Genomic DNA, 10,833 nt, shown 5'->3' with positions numbered 1-10,833 from the left:
GGCTTAAAAAGGTAAAATTATCTCGCTTATTAGATTCAAATCCCACACTCTCTTGGAGTCCAGGTGCTCACTTGTGATTCATACAAACTTTATTGTTTGCGACCGCCTAGTAAAACCCGATTGTATTTGCTCACCCTCTCAACCAACCTTAATTAGTTTCGCTCATTCGATTTCGAATGCTAGGCCTCACTAGCAAAAAAGTCCCAGAAGAGCGAAGAAGAAAAAATTCTCGAGACCCCTGCGGAGTCTCAGCGCCTTACGCGATCAAATGGAAAGCCAAAAAAGGCAAAACAATCGGTCATCTGTAATAAATTCATATCGGAGACAGATAATTTGATGGATTACCGCGCCCGATTCAGATCAGCCCCGATCGAAGAAAATACTGAGCCCGTATTGAAAATAAAAGACAGGAGCCTAGAAAACTTTTGGAATAGAGTTAAAAACGCCTTTGATTCGACTTTGGAAATTGAAGAACATGACCGCCCCGAAGACTTTAGAGCGTCTGCCTACAGTAAATATAGGTCATGTTTAATTATATGTGAAGAAACAAAAGCCCAAATCGGAGACCAACTCCAGTTAGTAGCACAAACCAAAAGTCCCACTCCCAAAGCCAGTTCATCACTTCCTCAGGAAACTTCGACATACGCTTAAACGTCCCACCTTGCGACACCGAAACCTTTTATGGGGGTTATTACGGCGGTCTATATAAATCACCCTAAGCTCACTAAGGCGCAGAAGTTGTACTATCTCAGGTACAAAACGCAAGGAAAAGCTGCCCAAATAGTTAAACAATTCCCTCTGAGTGACGATAATTTCGAACTGGCATGGGAAGCACTAAAAGCTCGCTATGAAAACCAACGGGTTTTAGTAGATAACCAAATCCATCCCAATAGAAAATAGCGCAGACGTACAGAGACTGTAATCATGGGTGAATAACTGTCTCCAGATTCTAGGCACCCAGCAATTCTCCACCGATAGCTGGGATCCCATTCGGATCTTCCTGGTTACCTCCAAGCTTTCTGAGAACACCGTGGCCCTATGGGAGTAATCCCTACGTTCCAGGAAAGACCTCCCAAATGAACCAGTTCCTCACTACTCGATACGAGGTGGTTGAAAGAGTAGATCAATTTCGTGCACCCAAACCTCCGCGGACTAATCCTTCGAACATAAGCTACGCGAGGCTCAAGTAAATATACCTGCTCCCATTGTCAAGAACGGCATCACTCAATGCTTCATGAAGACACGCCCCCCATGCCGCCAAGACAGCAGTCTCGAACCCAAAGAACGACATCTCAGGTCGCTCTGACGACGCCCACTAATTCCAACCCACAAAGTCCAGCTGGGTCGGAAACAACTCATGTGGAGCCTTCTTCCTCAAATAGAGCAAGAGTACAGTCGTTCTACTCGGAAAATGAGAGCAATATTCTCCTTCGCACAGCAATGGTGCCAGTTGAACACAGGGCGAGATCTTCAAACTCAGAGCTCTCATAGATCAGGGTTCGGAACGAACTTTTATTTCCTCCAAAGCTCAAATCAAACTAAGGCTACCGCACCAAACTTCTAACTTTGAAATTTCTGGCATGGGAGGCAGAGTTGTTCAGACTTGGAACAAACTTTGCCAGCTCATCTTAGCCTACGCAGATTTGACGACGAAAATAAAGGCTCAAGCAAGAGTACTATCCCAGTTAACGAAAATGCTTCCAAAATTCCAGCCAACTCTCGAACAACGAGAAAAATGGTCTCACCTCCAGCTAGCAGACACTAACTGCCACTCCCCGTCCCAAATTGATCTGGTCATTAGCAGTGACCTCATTCCTAAAATAATGTTGGAAGGCATTGAGAAAATTTCCAAAAACTTGCTTGCACAAACTCCATATTCGGCTGGATCTTAAGTGGTCAATTTCCCGAAAAGATAGCCTGTTTCTCTACTCACGCTGCACCGATCTCCAATAAGGTTTTAGATTCCCAGCTGCGAAAGTTTTGGGAGCTAGAAGATGTTCCGAAACCCAAACTTACTTCGCCTGATAATGAAAATTGAGAAAAATTCTATCAGTCCACCACTACACGAGCAACGGATGGTCGTTTTGTAGTCAGACTGTCCTTTAAGCCCAGCTTCCCAGACCCAATCTCCCTTGGCCCGTCTCACACCCCCGCCCTCCAACAGTGCCTGAGCATGGAAAGAAATTTGCTCAGAAAAGGCGATCCAAAATCACTTTACGGAAATGTATTAAACGAATATCTCCCCCTCAACCATATGGAAGAAACAACTTCCCACGAGATATCTGCTCAAGGCAAATATTGGTCGTTCTACCTCCCACACCACGCGGTTATCACCCGAAAAAAGAACGACCAAAGTCCGAGTCGTGTTCAATGCATTCCCTTAACGATGTTCTTTACACCGGACCAACCCTCCAACCCGACTTGATGTTATTGATCCTCAAGTGGCGTATGTATCGATTTGTCTTTAACGGCGATGTCGAAAAAATGTATCGACGGATACTGCTGCACAAAGACGACCAAGACTATCAACGAATCGTATTTCGACCATCTACAAATAGCCAAATACAAGATTATAAGTTGGAAGCTGTCACTTTTGGTTTGAATTGCGCACCCTACCTCGCTATATGCACCCTTCACCAGCTCGCAAATGACGTGCAAACAACGCACCCCCTAGCGGTTCCCATACTAAACAACGAAACGTATGTTGATGATATACTTTCCGGTGGTCATGATCTCCCTTCAGCCGAAGAATCCCTTTCTCAAGTCATCCAAGCGCTGAATTCGGCAGCCCTCCCACTTAAAAAGATTACAGCCAACCACCCTGAAATTTTGAAAACATCAACAAAGATGACCTGCTTGACACAAACTTCCTAGAATTTGAAACAGCAAGCACCACTAAAACGCTCGGGATTCAATGGAACGCCCTAACCGATACGTTTTCGTATACCGTTGCTTCCATCCCAGCATCATCCGCCAGTACTAAACGACAAATCCTCTCGGCCGTCGCCAAAATGTTGCAGGATGGCTTACGCCCATAATGATCCAAGCCAAAATCCTGCTACAAGAACTATGGCTGTACGGAACTGACTGGGATGACCAGGTCAAGCGCCTCCGTCTGACGAAATGGATGCAATTTGCAACCAATCTCCAAACCATTTCTAGCATCCAAATACCCCGATGGGATAATTTTGTCCCCGCCGAACAAGTCGAACTACATGGCTTCTGCGACGCCTCCGAAAAAGCATATTGCGCTAACATATATGTGCGAACCACGAACGGTATCAGAACTGCATTCCATCTGCTTGTCTCCAAAGAGACGGCACTCGGCAAGAATTCTCCGCAACACAACGCTCCAGCATAGAGCAAAACGCCTTCCGCCCATCGTCTACACCGCACTGAACTAAGCGCTAACAAGCACAAGCATCCGCATATGAGGCAAAGAGCGAAGAAAACACACAACCACACCCAGGGAATCCGCATAACCAAGGCGAACAGAAAGGTGTCAAGGCGATTGCTCCGGGATGCAATACGTATACTGCGGGAGCTAGAGAATAGTCTAGTCGCTTAGCGCGCCTAGGGGCGGCAGAATAATTAAACGAAAAACGTATGTCGTTTAACACCTTACAATGTACACATTTATTACCTGAATTAATGCGAATTTTCTTAAAAAAAAATGAATTACTCAAAATTTGTAAACATAATTGCCTTCATTGAATTGTTTACTCTAAAGTTAAATCATTTCAAAATTGATAGACCTTATATTCTTATGCCTTGAATCGTTAAATTTGAATTTACATGTCCTGCGCCATTCAAATTTGAAACATATCTACTTTCTCACATTGAATTGTTAAGAATTGTTAACCTTAAACCTAAAGAAATTTTCATCTTGAAATGCGTAGTTGGCAACGCCAAAGTCGTTAATACAGCGCACGCAGCAAATGTCAAAACAAGAAACAAAAAATTAGATACAAAACTTTTTCAATCACCTTTTCGTGCGGTCGCAAAATTTTTTCTTAAACTCGAATAACCTTTTTATAACATGTTTTAATAAAGAAAATTGTAAATTTAAAGTACAAACGTTCGGTTTATTATTTCGAGTGGTCATATTAGTCTCTCGCCTAGTAACTACAGGCGCGCGGAGTAAAATCCACCTCTTAATATTTGTCGCCGTTGAAAGTCGCTCGACTTTGTGCAAGGAAGCAGCCGCGGATTCGCGCCTGTGCCAGGTCACCCAACACGGAACTGCAGCATGCCCACCACCATCGTAGCCGTCGCCGACCGTCAACAACAAGCCGCCAAAACCATCGCCAGAATCACCACCACCGCCACGATCTTTGCCAGCCTCCAGCCACAGCCTCTCCCGTCCGACAAAGCACATCAGCAACGAGCCGCCGCATCCTCGCCAGCCTATATTCGCATACCATCTCTCCGTCCATCTCCATCCGGATTTGAGCCACCAGAGAGCCGACCCCCCTTATTGCTTATATAGCTGCAAGAGAGTAATTGTCCGAAAATGGAGTCTAACCTCGAGTCTACTGCGCGGCATTCACACCGTCGTAGTGGAGTCCATACTTTTCTACGGGATAGTGGTATGGCGGCCAGTGCTAGAGAAGAAAGTAAACAGTTCTAAATTACAAAGTGGGGAGAACAGCCCTGATCTTCATTAGTGGTGCTCTTTGCGCAACACCTACTACGGGAAGCGGCTCGATATGTTCACACTACAATTCTTATCTAATGTGTATTAATGCCCGCGGATCAAAGGAGTTGGGGGATCTGAAGATGCTACAAGATTCTACACGGTGGTTCCAGACTAGAAAACAGTGTAGAAGGAGGCATCTACTCGGAACAAATGGGAATACAACAATCATTCTGTTACCTGACCACTGTTGTGTCTTTCAAGCCGAACTGGCAGCCATACAAGAAGCCGTTGACAGCCTAAAGCTAGCTGTTATCGCCTCTACTAAAATAAATATTTACTCAGACAGCCAGGCGGCCCTTATGGCACTAACTAACTGCGGCAAATCACTCAACGTGATGGTGTGGGTATCGGGGCACAGTGCCATGCCAGGAAATAGCGGGGGCGGGGGGGGGGGAGTACTTCTTCTCCACTTTCACTAGCCTGGAAGAGCTCATATCCTTGCAGAAGCGGTCACCAGATAGGAGCGCACCAAATCTCTAATCCAGCGAAGCTTACATCGCCAAAATGGAATGTACGGGGATCGAAGCAAATTCTCACTCTCAATAGGGGCGATATGTGGCTAGCCATTGGCCTGCTCACAGGACATATCCTGATAGCAAGGCATGCAGAATGCCTCGGGGTTAGTCACAATGACTACTGCAGGAGCTGTCATGACGAAGATCAACCACTTACCTTGCGATTGCCCAGCACTAGCCAGGAAAAGACAGAAAATCTTAGGTGTAGGCTTTCTAGAAGATCTAAGCGCAACTGCTAAGTTTGGTGTACGGCAGTTGCCAGCGTTCGTAGACTCCACGAATTGGTTTAAGGAGTAGGGGTTTTGGGGTCCACGTTGTATTACAATGGGCCCTGTTTGGGACTAAGTGTTCTGGTGTCCTCTGTGGTTGGCAGCCACTTCAACCTATCCTAACAATATAAATATTACAAAAATATGACATATCCATAATATAAACATTCCTCATCGATGTTGGTCTCCTTGGCGTGGGGATGAGGCTTAAGTGGTTACATGGGGGCCCTTTAGGGGCTTTCTATATCAGCACGAACTAAGAGGGATGCTCCGCATGGGAACCTGTGTAAGACACGAGCGTACACAGTCTCGTATGTGGAGATTACCGCACCGACGATTACTCCTGCCCTTATTTATCCCTCCTTATTTTCCTATCCCAACAACCCAACTCCTCCCCCCTAATCCAGGGTGTTACGTGACGCCGTGCCCATTGGATGGTTTGCAGCCAGGGGGTTTAACAGACCGGCTGTATTTTAACGGCGCCTTCCTGACACCGGGCCGCCTCAGGGGGTAACGGTGGCCTTACTGCGGCAAGGGCGCTGTCGCGGTATACCGTATAATTTCCCCACATACTACGCAGACCACTGCGCTTGCCTCGTCGAGCAGGTGGTCGTACGAACAAGATGAATAGCAACCAAAAAAACCCAACAAAAACAAAAACAACAACAACAAAAAAATTAACAAAAATTTCGTCTTCCCCAAATCGGGGTAAGACTGCGCAGGCGCAAGCGCCACATGCGTCGCTTCGCCCCAGAAGGAGCTCTTCCGGGCTGGATGTGGGGGACGCCTCACGCCGGCCCGTGACTACGGGTGTTATGGTGGGGCCTAGCACCAGCATGGCTGCAGGGATTGTGTTGGAAACGGCAAATCCATCTGCGGCTGTGATTGCTGGGGGCCCGTCAAACGCCGGCACGGCTGCGAAGTCTACCACCACAGAAGCAGAGGCCTCACGGCCTGGCCAGAGTGGACTGGGGCGACAAGTGGCCACAAAAAAAATCACCGGAGGCGTGGCAACAATGGAAACTATGGGCCACGCCACCCAGGAAACCGAGTCTGAGAGGGGTATGTACGCCTAAAAGCGTAAGGCCGCGAGGAAGCTAAAGAAGTACCACGGGGTCCCTTTGGATACGCTGCCCCAGAGCGCGAAAGAAGCGGTGGAAAGGGCGAAAGCTCTACTGCCCAACTTCCAGGTCAATCTCGGGGCTTCGGTGGAAAACCGGGTACCCCCGTCAAAGCGACAAAGGTCGGTGGAGGAAAAACTTCCTGCACCCAAGAGAGTCCGGCCACACTCCTGGATGGGCAGACCTAGCTTTGCCGAGGTTGCGAAGGACCGAATCCTCATAGGGGTTTTGGACCGAGCCAACGAGCTCGGGTCCATACCGAAGGACCAGTGGAGGTGGGTGGAGGCAGCCTTGGTGAACGTCATTTTTGATGTTCTGCTGGAGAACCCCGGAACCCCTCCAGCTTGCAAAGACGCTGGTTGGTACCAGGGCCACGTAATATTGGTCGCCTGCGAGGATCCGAGATCGGTGGCGCGGTACAAGGCTGCCGTTGCAAGGATAGGCCCTGTCTATCCACGGGCTAGGTTGGAGGTTGTAGACTGGAAGGACATTCCAGTCAGACCAAGAGCAAGGGCTTGGGTACCGACGACACCTTCGGCACCTGAGAGCATTCTAAAGATGCTTCAGATGATGAACCCAGCCCTTCCGACGAGTGATTGGAGGGTCATCCGAGTCGAGGACGCTGATGGCCTTTCAAGAAAGGTAGTTTTGTCGCTAAACAAGGAGTCACTCGAGCTCCTGAAGAAGCGGCAAGGCCGAGGATATTATGGCCTCGATGAGGTCATAATTAGACTCTATCGCGGGGACGCGCAGTGCGCCTCCAGTTCGGGTGCAGCAACGGACATAGACATTGAGGCACCCGAACTGGAGCCGGAACCGGAGTTCTCCGACGCTAAAAGCAATGACTCCTCTCAATCAAACTACGCATCGACAATGCGTAGGGTGTTTGAGGAGGAAGAACTGCTTTACAGCGACGGGGAGTGCGAGGCTGACGTAACCGTCGTAGCGATGGAGGGGGTGGTAGATACTCCATATGAGAGTACTGCAAATCAACCTCCACAAATCTAAAGCAGCTTCGGCTGCTCTTCTATTTCGTCTGTCCAAAGGCGATGTTGAGGTGGCACTAATCCAGGAACCTTGGGTTTGCAACTCAAGGGTCTGTGGATTGAGTGCCACGGGGTTCGAGCTTTTCACAGAGCGTGGTAAAGGGAAAATTAGGGCCTGCATTTTGGAAAAAGCGGATTTAAATATCTTTCTTTTACCTAATTACAGTGATGGTGACGTCGCGACAATAATATTAGAGCTGGAATGAACATCCACCGTATTGGTTTCAGCATACATGCCCTATGAATCGGAGCACCCTCCCCAAGCAACGGTGCGGAACTTGGTGACCAAGTATGAAAACGGTCACATTTTGATTGGAAGCGATGCCAATGCCCACCACGTCCAGTGGACAGCTCAGACATAAACGATCGGGGTGAGTCACTTTCCAACTACCTCCTAACAACTAACCTACTTATATGCAATAAAGGTAGGGAGCCTACCTTCATTACTAAAAACCGTAAGGAAGTTCTAGACATAACTTTATGCAGTGAAAGCTTAACTGAGATGGTGGAGGGTTGGCGGGTTCTAGATGAACACTCCTTCTCTGACCATCGATATATTGAAATAGTATTGAATTTCTCTCCAACTAGCCCAACATTACGCAAAAACATAAAAACCACAGATTGGAGCTACTATAAACAGCTACTTGAAGATAAGCTCTCTAGCTTAGCCCCTATAGAACCTGAATGTACCGAGGATCTAGAGAAAATGGTCAATGTATTTACCTCGACCTGCTCAGAGGCCCTAGGTCAGGCGTGACCTGATCCTAAGCTGCGAGGTAAATGTAAACCACACTGGTGGTCGCGGGAGTTAGACCCGCTTCGCAAATCTTGCAGGAAGCAATTCAATAAGGCCAAAAGGCTTAGCTGTGAGCTCGAATGGCAGGAGTACAAGCGGTTACTCCGGGCCTATAAAAAAGCTCTGAGGGAAGCAAAGAGATCTTCCTGGAGGGTTTTTTGTAGTGGCATCGAAGGTGTTTCCGAAGCTGCCAGGCTGCGAAAGATTCTCTCCAGATCTCCCAACCCGATAGGCTTCTTACAAAAGCACGATGGATCCTGGACCTCCACGGTAAGGGAAACCCTTGAGCTACTTATAGACACCCACTTTCCTGGGAACATAGTTGTATGGGAAAACTCCCCTTCTGTAACTTCTTCCTACGCGGTGAATATACCCATCTCGGAAGAAAGAGTCCGATGGGCAATAAAAAGTTTTAAACCATATAAAACTGCAGGACCAGATGGTATAATACCTGCACAACTGATTAAGACACTGGATGTGTCTGCAAAATGGCTTCTAAGTATTTTCAAGGCCTGCTTCAAGTTTAATCACATACCGCTGGCATGAAGTAATGTCACGGTCGTCTTTATTCCAAAGGCCGGTAAGGCCTCACATACTAACCCGAAGGATCTTAGGCCCATCAGCGTTTCCTCCTTTGCTCTTAAGACACTTGAAAGGATTGTTAGCAGCTTCCTTTCTGACACCATAGACAGTCGTCTACTGTCTGATAACCAACATGCGTACCGTAAAGGTAAATCGACGGAGACCGCACTTCATCATCTGGTCGCCTATATCGAGAAGTCCTTCAACGTTAAGGACTTCTGTCTCGTAGCCTTCTTGCATATTGAAGGCGCTTTCAACAACGTACTTCCGGAGGCTATTACTGACGCGGGGGCCCTAGGAGTGGACAGCTCACTGGTGGAGTTCATTGGTCAGCTACTCTGCTGCAGAGTGTTGAGGGCGAGGCTGGGAGCGTGCGAAATGTCGAGGCTTGTGACGAGGGGCACTCCCCAAGGAGGTGTACAAAAGCCAAATTTCTTGGCGTTATCTTAGATAAGAAGCTATGCTGGAGGGATAATATGATTCAGCGATATGAAAAGGCTTCCGTTGCCCTCTATACTTGTAAAAGGGCCATAGGCAAGAGATGGGGCCTCAGTCCCCGGATCTGCCGATGGATATTTATAGCAGTCGTCAGACCAATACTCCTGTATGGAGTGATCGTGTGGCGGCCTGCGTTAGATAAAGAGGTCAACCTCAGGCTTCTCACCAAGGTGCAAAGGTCTAGTATGATCTGCATAAGCGGAGCGCTCAGAACCACGCCAAGCGATGCTCTGAACGCTATTTTGGATCTTCTGCCACTGGAGTTGGTAGGAAAGCAGATGGCAGCGCTCGCTGCTCTTCGCTTAAGAGAGGCATCCCAATGGCAACCTGTAGCCCAGGGACACTCTTGTATATTAAATGAATTCTGCTTCATTCCGAACAGCACAGACCGCTGTGCTTCGACATCGATTCCGGAAAGCAACTTCAGCACCAGAATTCCAAGCAAGGAGGAGTGGAAAGAAGATTTCAACACTCCATCCGATAGCATTAACATCTATACAGATGGTTCAAAACTCGACGGCAAGGTAGGAGGCGGCGTTTTCTCACAAAACCCTCCTCTAAAAATCTCTTTTAGGTTACCGGACTACTGCAGCGTATTCCAAGCTGAAGTTTCAGCCATCATGGAAGCTGCTGAGAAGCTTGGAACCGAAATTATGGGAAGGGACAACTTCATTTTTAGTGATAGCCAGGCTGCGATCAAAGCTCTGAGCTCCTTCACGTTTCACTCAAAGATTGCGCTGCACTGCCGCCTATCTCTACAGGAGATAGCCAAGCAGAACAGACTTCACCTCACTTGGGTCCCTGGTCATAGGGACATAGAGGGAAACTGCATGGCAGATGAACTTGCAAGGCAAGACACGACCGGGCAGATTCTTCCTGGTAAAAAATGCATTGGTATGCCTTTTGCAACTTGCAAACTGCTAATTAGTGAATTTGTTTACAAACAAGTTGAAGAAAGATGGAGTCAAAGTACGACTTGTCTAGTTTCCAGGCTGACTTGGCCTAAATGGGACCGGAAGCGGTCACGAAGGGTTTACTCTTGGAAGAGAGGACATATCTAACGTCGTTGGGGCCCTAAACGGGCACTGCTTAATAGGTAAACATGCAGAAAGGCTCGGGGTGCCCTTTCGTAGATGTTGCAGAAGCTGCAAGGACGACGAAGAGGAGGAGACAGTCTTGCATCTCTTGTGTAAATGCCCTGCAATGTGCAGAAGCAGGCTGCGTCATCTGGGTTCACCATTCCTGGCCGTTCTTTATTGAGATCAAATTTAAATAACCACATGGAGATAGGTGTAGTGGTGGAAAAA

The sequence above is a fragment of the Rhagoletis pomonella genome, unplaced genomic scaffold (assembly GCF_013731165.1).
Source record: "Rhagoletis pomonella isolate Grant_MI unplaced genomic scaffold, Rhpom_1.0 Rhpom_scaffold_00001, whole genome shotgun sequence".
NCBI lineage: Eukaryota > Metazoa > Arthropoda > Insecta > Diptera > Tephritidae > Rhagoletis > Rhagoletis pomonella.
Note: the sequence above shows the minus strand (reverse complement) of the source record.